Genomic DNA, 12834 nt, shown 5'->3' on the forward strand with positions numbered 1-12834 from the left:
TCTTTAACTGCACGAGTCAAAATAGGTCTTTTGCAATTTTGTAACAGAAGGCAATTAATTTTTGTTTCGTTTAAGCTCTCTGCACAAACTCTGTCATAATACGTACAAGATAACTGCAGAACTGTTTATTCGCCATTATGGCATGGAATCCTGGTAGTGAAATAATTCTGGGATGGATTCACAGAAAAATTTCTTGACAAATATACAGATTTTAATCGAATTCTCTCTGTTCTTACACTTTTGTCTACTGAGCTTGCTTCACAAGCAGCGCTTTGCATCGCTTGCTGCACACGCTATTAAGACATTTTAAATTATTGTGTGTCAGTGTGGAATTAAACTTGTAATGATGTAATCACTGAACTGGATTTGACAATGCTATATTCATATTAATTAAGTTGGGATATGCAGTCAGTGGAATCATTAGCTGCAGAACTGTAGCTCTCTCCTTGAGAAAATTAGGACAGACAAAGCAGAGAGCTACAGATCCAAGCATTGTAAAAACCTTCGATTTACACCGCCGCTTTTTTGTCGCTCACTTCTGCTATTATTTCTTGTATTTAATGCTTTCCCCTGCTTTAAAAGTGGTATCCAATAATTATCCATATATTTTACTCCTATTCCTGATACTTTATTTACCTTTCAACGGTCTCAAACAGCCCTTTATGGTTTTGAAATGTCGGTTTAAAGAATTCCCATTCCGACGTCCATGTTATTGGGGGTTGTGCGAAAAGAAGTAATTCAAAGAACATATACTTGTCAAGAAAATGTAAATAAAAATTTCAGGAGGTTTAAATATCATGTATATTGTCTATAAAGATTAGAATACAACATGTATGTAAAAAAGAAATGAGATAAATAAAACTCGGGCGTGTTGTTTTAGGAAGACACCAACGTCGACGTCGGAATGCATTTTTTAAACTGATATTACGGCCGTCTGGAACTGTTGAAAGGTAAATAAAGTGTCAGGAATAGGAGTAAAATATATGGATAATTATTGGATACCACTTTTAAAGCAGGGGAAAGCATTAATTACAAGAAATAATAGCCGAAGCGAGCGACAAAAAAGCGGCGGTGTAAATCGAAGGTTTTTACAATGCTTGGATCTGTAGCTCTCTGCTTTGTCTGTCCAAATTTTCTCAAGCAGAGAGCTACAGTTCTGCAGCTATGGAATCACTGAATTGATAGGGCTTAAAATTAATCAATTAATGCATTGTATTCTTTTTATTCACAAAGTGAAACAAACAATACTTGTGTAATAACATCTTATACATACAAAGAGAAATGTTAACTTCATTAATTTTAAATATTTTACAAGCTTATGGCCCTAAAACAGACTTGTTGAAAACAGACGGTCCTGTCGACAAGGCCATTAAAAAATGTGTCTGGACTGACAACTTTTAAGAAAATGCTGGTCCACATGACCGTTTGAAAAAAAATTGAGAGTTACACAAATTTAAAAAGATCGAGATCAGGGTGCACAGATGGTCACAAAAACAGAAGAGATCGAGAAGGATTTTTGGTGACAATGATCAATCAAACTTGTAACAGCAAAGACATAAAACATGTCACTTATGTCTTTGACTAAAGACTCTCCATCCTAAAAAAAGAAACTTGTGAGATTGAAGGCTGTTGAAAATAATAAAAGGCATTTTGGTGCAGTTATATATTTTTCTTTCTTGGCATCAAAATAAGGTACATGTATCTGATCTGACAAAACTTCATCTGGACAGAGAGAACATTTGAATTTGTGAGAACAAATGTCTTTCATGACTTCAAACTTTCGACAAGTCTGCTAAAATTCAGCCAGGGCAATATACTATTCTGTTAAAACTGATCTGTTTCATTTATAACTGTTCCTTAAGGTTGGATACCGGTACTCGGTACCAATACCGTACCGAATAGTTACTTCAAAAATACCGGTAAAATACCATTTCATTTAATACCGGTACTAATAACGATACTTCTTAATCTTTAAAACATTTTAGTTCGTTCAATTTGATTTAAAAAATAAACATTCCAAACTTGCTAAAATCGAATTCTCCGCTCTTTGAAAGGGTAGGCTAATTACATGTAACGAAATGGATTCTTAGAAAGATACTTACTTTCGACTGCCGATATTCGAGGTAAATCAATACGTATATTTTTTTTTATAAATCAAAATACATTCACATGAATCTTATTTTAATTTTACAGATAAAAACTTATAATAAATGTAAATTATAAAGGTAAAATGTCGCAAAAATGTGATCTATCCATTATCTAATGTTTTGTCATTTAGTGCGACCAAACAACAGTGGTCCTGACAACCGGGTGAAGCAGTCAGCCGATTTGTGCAAATTAATTTGTTTGGGATTCAATTGATTTGTTTTGTTGATCATTTATTTATTGAAAAGTTGAAATGAAATGTTTGTAATTTGAATATTAGGAATATCTATTTTTATATCTTAAAAGCATGGAACAAAGTTTATAAGCTCACTTTTGATTATATCATTGAAAGGTTAGTGAATGGTAAAAGCACATTTGTTATAAAATGAACCCTCATTCTTATTCATCAATGCATAGTACCGTATCGTTAAAAATACTGTATCGTTTCAAAAATACCGGTATGGTATCGTACCGTTTCATCCTTAACGGTATCCAACCCTACTGTTCCTTTAAAATTTTACAAATTTTAATAAATGTTTCACCCTTTGAATATGACATCAGATTATTGTTTGGTCATAAATATGCCTGAGGTTTCTTTGATTTGTCAAAATTATCCAAGAACTATCCAAAAAGTAAAATATTTTGATCCCAAGGTATTGGGGGTTGGGAGCTAAGTTTGATGAAATAACTTTTTTATTAGTCATAGAAATTGTTTGGAAAAAATAACATAATGAGACAAAGTAAATGCAGGCTACACATTGTGACATCATCTGCAGAAGGTGGATCAATAATTTGAGTTGAAGGATTAAACTTTGGTCATTGTCTAAACTTCATCAGTATAGACGACTTTCACATTCCTTTTGTGGGGTCAATATGGGGTCAAATGGTGTAACCCACTGTTTAACCAATATTATTAATTTTATGGGGCATATAAATTAAATCTGTATGTATTAGTGGTGTTCCAATCATCAATCATAATCGAAAATCAGTCGATTGCTGGCATAATCCAAGCCCTCAATTACAAAATTTTTATGCCAATTAATTGAGTTATTAATTTATTTTACAAGCATAATAGTTTTTAAGCTGAATATACCAGCCGTGACTTGTCTATTAACTTATTTGTGTATCGTAATGGTGCAGATGAACAGACTTTATATTCATACCTGGCAAACAACGCTCATTTCCAGGTATGGACGTACTTTGGATTCTACAAAATGAACGAAGAACCAGATGGACTAGATATAATGTTCCATCGTTAAAATGATATTGTCCTACGGACCAGGGCTTGTCCCGAGACACAGTTAGATTATTCTAACTACAGCTGGATCACAACAGAAAGTAGTTATTCACCCATTCTTACCATTTAATAAACTAAATTGACAGACTTTATAAATGTCCAATTATAATTGATAATTAGTTTGTTACAGTAGTCTGATCATCGATTATGAAATTCTTACCGATTCCCATCACTAGTATGTATAGGTTCATTATGTGTTTTATGCCCCATACTATATGGCAATACAGGAACGGTACAAAATAGTCCTAAAGCATTTGAAAGTTTAAAATACTTTAAGGGAGTTGCAAACGATATCATTAGATATAGTGAGAAAAATGAGAGTTACACAAACAAAGAGAGATAACTATTAAGTATGTGAAAGTTGTCTATAGATGGGACATTGGCATGTACAGTTAAGTCCTTAACAAGGGCAACATTGGGACAGAGATCAGAACATCTCATTTTTAATATTAAAGAGAACCAAATTCACACAGTAGTTGAATTGTTGTTGAAATAAATTAACCTAATTATTGGTTATAATTAATCAACATTTATATGCCAACATCATGAATATGCACTCAAAAATGAAATCTGCAGCGCACATGTCATCAGGGACGTAGGAAACAGCAGCTGCTTATACTCACAGGCAAATCAGGAATCGTTCCGAATTTGCATGCCCATTTTGACAATAAATCATGTTTAACACTTGCAAATAATTATCAAATTAGTAGTCAATGTAAAATTCTGTTGTTTTCATTCTCTTCGTCATCAATATTCAGAACATAACCATATAAAAATCAATATTTTTACTATCAATATGACATCATCAATATTTACCGTTTATTTCAGTTGATCCTCCCAAATATCCAAGTTATGCTTGAGAAAGAATGACTGGAACAGAATAAGTGTCAAATCTCACACTGATTAAAAAGGAATTTCTGGTAAAACATTTCAGTTGCCGCATCATTCTACAGAATTTACTAGTGCTGCCCTCTAACAGACGAAATAATATTTACAGGAAGTGAAGAGGTTTATCCGAAATATCTGACTTCACAGTGTTTATGTTTAAGATTTATTTTCAATTTGTTTTGATGTTCATTTACGTATTATTAATTATCACACATACTCAAGAATAGCATTAATGTCCTTAATTTATAACACCGAATTTTTGATAATTTCTCTTTGACCGTTTTTAGCCGGCTTTAATTTTATTATCTCTACAAGAGAGCAAAAGTTTTTTAAATAGAAAATTATATTATTATTATTGGATGTTCAATATCATGTTTTCTTTGTTGATAAAATATATTCATATTAGCTAATTATGAAGGTGATGTTTTGTGTTTATCTTTGCTGGGCGCATAGTTTATTCGACCCCATTTCACTTTGTCTACAGTCGTTTTATTCCATTGATAATGTTCCATCCAAAAACTATCCATTCTAATTTCAAACAATTTTTTTGAATAAAGCCTTTAAATTCTCAGATAATAAGCCATGATTATACTTTTTTTCATTTTTTCATTTTATTATTTTATTTATTTATTTATTTATTTATTTATTTATTTATTTATTTATTTATTTATTTATTTATTTATTTATTTATTTATTTATTGATCTTAAAGTCAAGTAACTTAAGATTATCCATGACGTGTTTGTGTTTCACTTTAAGAAACCAAATGTAGGCAAGTTCACGAAGCTATCTTAGGACTGTGATGTGTCCTAAGAACGTCTTAGGAAATATCTTAGCCTTAAGTCAGTTTCTCGAAGCTTTCCTAAATCTCTACTTACTAGGACCTCGTCATAAGTTCGTCCTAACTTTAGGACAACATAAATCATATCCTAAGATCATCCTAAGTTTGTGGTGATACTTATTTTTCTGCGCATCGCAAGTATATAGGCGACAATTTCGCGTTCTTCAACAGTCTGTGTATTAGCTGACATGGCCGTAAGAACCGGGGGAGGGGGGCTGTGCCCCCCCCCCCCAAATAATTTTGCCGATATATAGAATATTATAGAGAGCATAGCTACTATATGCTTGTGCCCCTCAATAATAACGTCTGATGACCTTCTTTTTTTCTTTTTTTTTTTGCCTCTCAAGGAATTTTTGGAAGATGATATAGTGCCCCCCCCCAACTGAAAATATAGTTGTGCCCCCCCCCAAAAAAAAAACCTGAAATTGCTTCCTACGGGCCTGGCTGAGGAATTACAAAAACATTTTTTTTTCACAAATGTTATCCCAAGCCCTCTTCTTTGCATCATTAGTTACAATGTTCGATTATCTATTTTTTCCACCTCATCAAAAAGCACCTGAATTTTGCACTTGAAAATTTTCGCTTCCTCTTCTTATTCATAATGCAGGCACGTCAGATCCCTTTTCAAACCGGGGAAGGGGGCAGAAAAAATAATTGACTTTTAGGGTGAAGGGGCAGAAAAATATAATTGACCAGCCAAAAAAATAAAATTCCCTGAAACCTTGACATAAAAAAATAAAAAATATCCGCACTCAAAAACCTTCTTACATGTAATCTGCATGTGTGCGTGTGTGGTGGTGGTTGGGGGGGAGGGATCCGTCCATACTGCAACAGAAAGTGGGGGGACCAGCCTTCAAAAAAAAATCCATATTAAATCAACAGTAAGAGACAATTTTCGGAAAAATAATTAGGGGTCAGTACCATCCCCTCTCCCGATTATAAAAAAGACATTCAAACACGTTTTATGTGTAAGGGACCAAAAGTGAAAATTATTCTCTTATTTTCATCTTCCGCCTTGATGTAAGTAAATCGGGGTATATTGGTTTGATTCATATCAATTAAAACTGTTGAGAGTTCCAAGACTCGGGGATTACGCATTGTCTTTAAAATAATGAAATATTTCCCTGTTTGAATACTAAAGTACATGGCCTCGAGCCCTGCAAAATTCATTTCATATTTTTTATTAGTTAATAGAATTCAAGATTATTTTTTATCTTTTGGGTTATCCAACATGTTGTAGATATTATTGCCGAAACACCGTTTTTAAACTAAAAATGAAATAAAAATCCTTCACTTTGATAGAAAAAATTCGCTTGTTTCGTTGCGACTTACATGGGGCATTAAATATTTCTCTTATAATTTTTAAGATATAAACATTAAAATTATAGTGAAGTCATCATGTAAATGGATAATTTTTGGGAGTTGATTTTATCAACTCCTCATAGTCAGCGCGCCAGAGGCGCATCAATACATACAAATGACAAACAGCTACCAAGGGGGTGTCCTCAATTAAATGCAGGATGTTGTGAAAATGGGAGAAATGTTGAAATTAGAGTTTAAACTACAAATTGAGCAGGGTGTGAAGATTTAAAAATGCAATGTATAATCTCAGTAAACGGCAGGCCTAAATATTTATGTAAGAAAATAGATTTACAGATATTGCGAATAAGAAAATAGTGCATATATTCTAATTTTAAGATAGGAAACTCGCTCCTAAAATAGCTTAGATACGTCATTTTCATCAGTTTGTAGGGAAAGGCTGAAGGTATCCTCGTGATTAAAACAATGCATAAACACCATGCTTCGACAATATGAGTCCCATAATAACGGGATTAATAATCAGACATACGATTAAATGCATGTCAGTTTATACAGAGAACACAAAATCAGATTGATACAGACAACTGATGTAAACCCTATAATGTTTATGTACATATGCGAGCAAGACTGATTATCACAGCGGGCATTATGTGTCTCCAGTATCTCTAACATGTGTAAAGTTCCTAATCTCCAAACTGCAGCAGACGTGACCTACTTGACTAACTTATTTAGCAGCCTTTTACTTTTGTGCCTGGAATGATAATTATTGATAGTATACACAGGATTAATTTTTATTAGATGTGTAATTGAGATGGCTTATTTAATATTTTTATTTTTGCAGGAATATTAATGCTGTGCATGCATAATTGTCTCAACAATTAGTTCACTGTTGATAGAACGGAATTCGGAGTGGATCCAGAATTTTGCTAATTTTGGGCACATTGAGTATGTTTGGAGTGGAGTGGGGTGTTGAAATAGCCCATTTCCTTCTAAAACAAAACCGTGTGATTCGTATATATTTGCCAACAAAGACCAAATATGTTGCTTTGTGGTTTAATGTACCTGTAATGAAATATTTCATCTCGCTGCAATCTTAGTTAGATTCCAGCGAAAAGTAAAAATAAAAAATAAAAATGATACATTTAAAAATGAATTATGCCACGCAATAAGGTTTAATTTATAAACGAACGAAATTTATTTATATGTAAATACACTGTTATGTCATATATAGTGTATCTTAAACAAATATATACCTAAGTGTATCATTTCTCATGCTCTTATCGTTTGCTCAAAGTATATTAACTTTATCAAAAATATAAATTAAATAATTAAGTTTAAAAAAAGGAAGAAAAAATTCATAGTTTCAATAAATTTAGACATTAAAACCATTGTTCACTTTTTTGATCATTCAATTAACCCTATTTTAATTATTGTATGCATATGAAATTTGGGTTTATTTTAATCCATTTACTACAAAAAAAGCATCCCTGGCGGTACAATAGATAGGATGTTATCCAAATCATTCTGTGATAAACTGAAAGTTTGCAAATTAATACTTGATGTACATAAATATGCAAATAGTTTTGCTGTACTATCTGAATTTGGTAGATTTCCCCTACACTTCGACATTGTAAGATCAAAGATAAGCTATTGGTATAGACTTGAAAATCTGGTAAGTCTTTTCCACCTTTACAAGAGTGAAGATGTATATTGTAAATCCAAGTCACTATGAAAAAGGTGAAGATAACAGACAGTGATTGATCTCTAAAAATCTATCAAACAATACAAATCTGGAAAGAGGGCATAAATTTGAGAAGAATCTCTATTTCTGGTATACATGTTGCTCCATTAATTTTCTCATCACCAATATAGATGGTATTTGTCGTGATTTAACTTTGGTCAGAGTACATCACATGTTTAAATGTTGTACACCTTATTCATGAATTAATGACAACGTGACCGTCGCAAATGAATATTCATTATTTTTGTGATTTTTTTCAACAACAAAAATAATAATAATAATAATGAATTATCAATCTTTTTATAATGAAATATAAGTAATTATTTGATCGTATCCCTCATCGTATGACAATAATGAAGTTCAATATTTTCTCAGGTAAAAAAAAAATAACCAAAAAAACCCCTGCATTTTCCACACTGGGAGTGTTTGTTAGGTTTTTCTGAATTCTGTCTAAAACAGGATTTTCAGTTTAAAAGAAAACAACATCTGATTACATGTATCTTAGAAACTGAAATTGCAAATTTGACAACTTCACGCAGGATGAGAATGAAATCGGAAAATGACAAATATTTATAAATTGGCTTGATAAAGACCTTGTAAGCTCTTTCATCACATTTTTTCTACATGAATATCATTGTAATGAAGCTTCGCTTTAGATTTTCAAACTCGAAATGAACTTTCAACTTTTCGTCATTTTGTAAACGAAAGATTGCATTCCGATACAGGACACAATAAAAGATAGAATCAAATGAGGAAGAAATTATTCCGAATTAATATTTTTTAATCTATGCTTTTTTTTCTTTTATAATGCATTGAACAAAAATCTGCCATATTGAAAACAATATGGCGCCTATGCAAATTAGCAAAACGTACTCCATTTCTCTATATGTAAATTCAAACGTACACTTAAAAATCATTTATTCTAAGATTTTATATATACATGTATAGGAGCGGAATCAACAACTTGAATCACATTCTGACGAAAAAAAAGTCGCTCTGGCACTTTTAAACAAATTTTTGGTAAGGAAAATACCTTAAATTACTGAAAAAATTTGAGCAATGAAGAAGTCTTACACGTGTTTGCATATCATTCAAAAGTTGTGGTCAAATCAGAACAAGCCTTACTTTTTTGACTCCTTAGAATCGTGACATTTTTTTAGTCTTTTGATACTCGCATACCAAATTAAGAAGCAATAATGTTGTACATAATTTGAAAAGCTGTAAACAAGGTTAAAAACATAAATCGTCCTTAAAATCAACTCCCATCAGTACCTTCAGTACTTTGATTTTCTTATGTAAGATAGAAGTGGTTTTGGCTGCAAATGTCTCCCAAATTGTATATGTATTTCGAAACAATAGTGTTCATCGTGTGTTAGGATATCCTAACTTAAGATGTTCCTATAAGATACCGCCGAGCTACATCTTATGATGTGTCCTAAGTTGATCTTAGGATGTTCCTAACTTTGTTCCTAAGTCATATCTTAGGACGTATCTTAGGAAAGTTTCGTGAACTTTAATGTAACATGAAAATTTGTATTAGTGTATGAAGTTTGATGAAAATATCTCTAATAGTTTCCTTAAAACTGAGTTTTGTACACAATAAACAGTAAAGGCAAGTGTCAATGGGAAAGTCAAGGTAAAAAAAGAAAATTGGACACAGTTGATGAAATGGAAGACGGACATGACAAACACACAAGCTCCTGACGAATGGTTGGTGTATCCCCCACCCCCACCCCTTCTCTCTGAGAAATTTTTTAGACACGATAACTTAGCAAATGTACATGAATTTTTAGTCTGACATACCAATACTTCGATCTTTTATATCATTTTCCGTTCGCCCCCTTTTGGTATATAAAAATACTAAGGATAAGGCAAACTTTAAAATAATGTTCGTTTGCCCTCTCCCTACTCAGGGTGACAAAATTTGGTCGGTAGGTAGATAAGAAATTCTTTTTCTCAGAAAATTTCAACATCAATGCTGATTTTTCAAAATTTATTTTTCGGAATGCATAAAAAGAATAATTGTTTCTTGGAGGTTAAAGTCTGGCCATTTTTAGCCAGTCGGTCAAGTAAGGGCAACCAAATATTTTATGTATAAACAGTTTAAGTATATAGGTGTGCTAAGTTTTTTTAAACATAGTTTTTTTTTGTCTGAAAGTATCAGAATCTTTATTGTAACAACTTTTTAACAACTTTTTAAGTGAATTTAAAGAAGATTCAAAATTTTATTAATTTATTTTACATTTAACAATCCGGAAGACAAGCCCCTATGGCCCCGACCATATTCATGGCGGGGCATAAATTAAAAAAAAATGTACAAATTGCAAGATCAATAGAAATGGTACGTGCTTTTGTTAATCAGTTTGATTCGTCATGAAAATCAGTGATAAATGATAAAATTGTATTGTTATACTCAGATCTTCAGATGACAAAAAGGATAAACTTTCCACTGGCTAATTGGATCTTTGTCACATGATGATGCCATGGTTTCTGCAGACTATGCAGTGGTGATAAACAAGACAATAAATAAAAAAAGAATTTAAAACAAGAGGCCCATGCGCCACAACGCTCATCCGAGTTACTTTGGCCCTTGCTTTTCTTCATAAGATTTTTAAATTTTTTTAATTATACTTCCCTTTAAATATGGCTCCACCCTTACTCTAAGGGGTCTCTTAATCCACATACCATGGGGGTGATTGAATACCAATATGACTAACATGGCCCTGTTGTTCAAATATGAAGAAGAAAATTCTTTTCCTGTATACATGCATCATAAAAAAGAAGAAGCCCCTTAGCAACGGTTTCAAAAGTGTGGGGGGGGGGGCTTCCTAAAAAATCTGAAAAGCACAACAAAAATTTAAAAAAATAATCAATTGTCCATATTCTGTAATTAACCAGTGCTCGACCTTACAGTAAAAAAAAAATGAGGGGGGGGGGGGCAACAAGCATATAAAGGAAAATTTGCCGTAGCAAAATATACTCTATCATGCCCGCTTTCTACGGACCTGTGAAATTGGACGCACAAGGAGCAAAATGCCTATTGTGCGACAAATATGAAGGTGAAAAATTAAAACTAAATTAAAACAAAATGTTCTTTGATATATCACCTAACGTTATAGTATACTTTATGTAAAATTTCTACAATTTGCAAAAATCTCACAAAGATTGAAATTATATGCCTATGAAATAGCATATACACACCAAAGTGGGCAAAAGGGATTATTTTCCTATATTATAAAAACATTTTTTATATCAGAGGGTCTTCGCTTTTTTTTTTTTTGAAAATTTATCTTCAACGTTTCCGAAAAATATACATTTTTGGGTTAACCAGTGACCCACTATACCTTGAAAATACACCTTCATGAAACAACATTCGTATCTTTCCAAGAAATACTTGAAGTTCATTTAGTCACGGGTCATATTATAAACATGATTCATCCGTAGTTGAGTAGCGTAATGGTTAGAGTGATAGTCTCAATAAAAAGTGGTACTCAAGATTTTTATTGGTAGGGTTCGAACCCCAAGAATACCACATTATTATTTTTAATAATAGAATAATTTTTGCCGAGAAAATTTTCCTCAGAAGTGTTTTTTTTTTTTTTGTCATAATTTCATGAATTTCAAAAATGAGAATTGTTCTTTGGTCATTGTAGGTCCTACTATCAGACCGATTCAAAAACAGGATATTTTTGTCAATAGTTTGGACGTTTTCCGAAAACCCTTATGCCTAGAGTGACCCGATGGAAGAATATCCGATCCTCATGCAGTCAGGAATAATAACTTTTAAAATTATGGTTAATTTTAATAAGTCTCAAAATGAAGGGTGAAATTGAATTTTTTTCGTGCAACAACTTTCATTTCATGCATTTTAATATGACTCAAGTTCTTTGAAGTCTTAGAAATTGTGTTGTAGAAAGTAGACATTTACACCCCCCCCTTTTTTTTTTTAAAGAGAAATCGAATTTCCTCTAATGCTGCCTTAGATGAAAATGTTTATCAACATGAAATGAAATTGGAAGTGGTCTGTGATACCCTGCAATGGTATAACATGCTTTTTGCACCATACATTATAAATATAATAATTAATGTGAATAAAAGAACTAATTCTTCTAATTTTTCTGAATGCCTGGATACGTACATTTTTTTATCCTAAAATTTACTTGTTGATCAATTTCCAATTAATTAGAAAATGCATAGTTTGTGCTTTATACTTTTCCTGGAAATATAATTTTCTCTGTATATAATATGATAACTATAACGATGAACTTAAAAAAAAAGTATGGATATTTACACATTTGTGAATTCAGTAACATTTTTTTCAATACTTAACAGTTACGTACAAAACAAAGCTGCGCACTTCAGTGCTCTTTCCTCCATGATTTTCAAATGTTCATTACTGCATACCTCTTTGTTTGTCAAGGAATTACCGCGAGACATAAAAAAGAATCACAAACCCTTCCATTTTTAAGGCAGCTATATCTGTAGAACCTTGGACAGCCTCACACCCCATCATCAGACCAGATATCTCATATAATTAAACCCTGATTTATCAAATTATGATCATATTATATTTCTTTATGACAATAAATATTTTTGTTTTTATT

At 32.1% G+C, this 12834-nt stretch overlaps 1 protein-coding gene across 6 annotated transcripts in view; it reads right to left on the reverse strand.

Annotated features, from left to right (window-relative positions):
• LOC133182164 (uncharacterized) overlaps window positions 1-4372 on the reverse strand; it is a 63488-nt gene extending 59116 nt beyond the window's left edge. For all 6 annotated transcript variants that reach the window (XM_061316904.1, XM_061316903.1, XM_061316902.1 and 3 more), the window contains exon 1: window positions 4259-4372. The gene's annotated coding sequence lies outside the window, so the exon portion shown is untranslated. The remainder of the gene's footprint in view (window positions 1-4258) is intronic.
• Window positions 4373-12834: the final 8462 nt, after the last annotated feature.

This window comes from Saccostrea echinata, unplaced genomic scaffold (genome assembly GCF_033153115.1).
Source record: "Saccostrea echinata isolate AGI-Se365-2 ecotype Australia unplaced genomic scaffold, CSIRO_AGI_Sech_v1 ptg000009l, whole genome shotgun sequence".
Taxonomy (NCBI): Eukaryota; Metazoa; Mollusca; class Bivalvia; order Ostreida; family Ostreidae; genus Saccostrea; species Saccostrea echinata.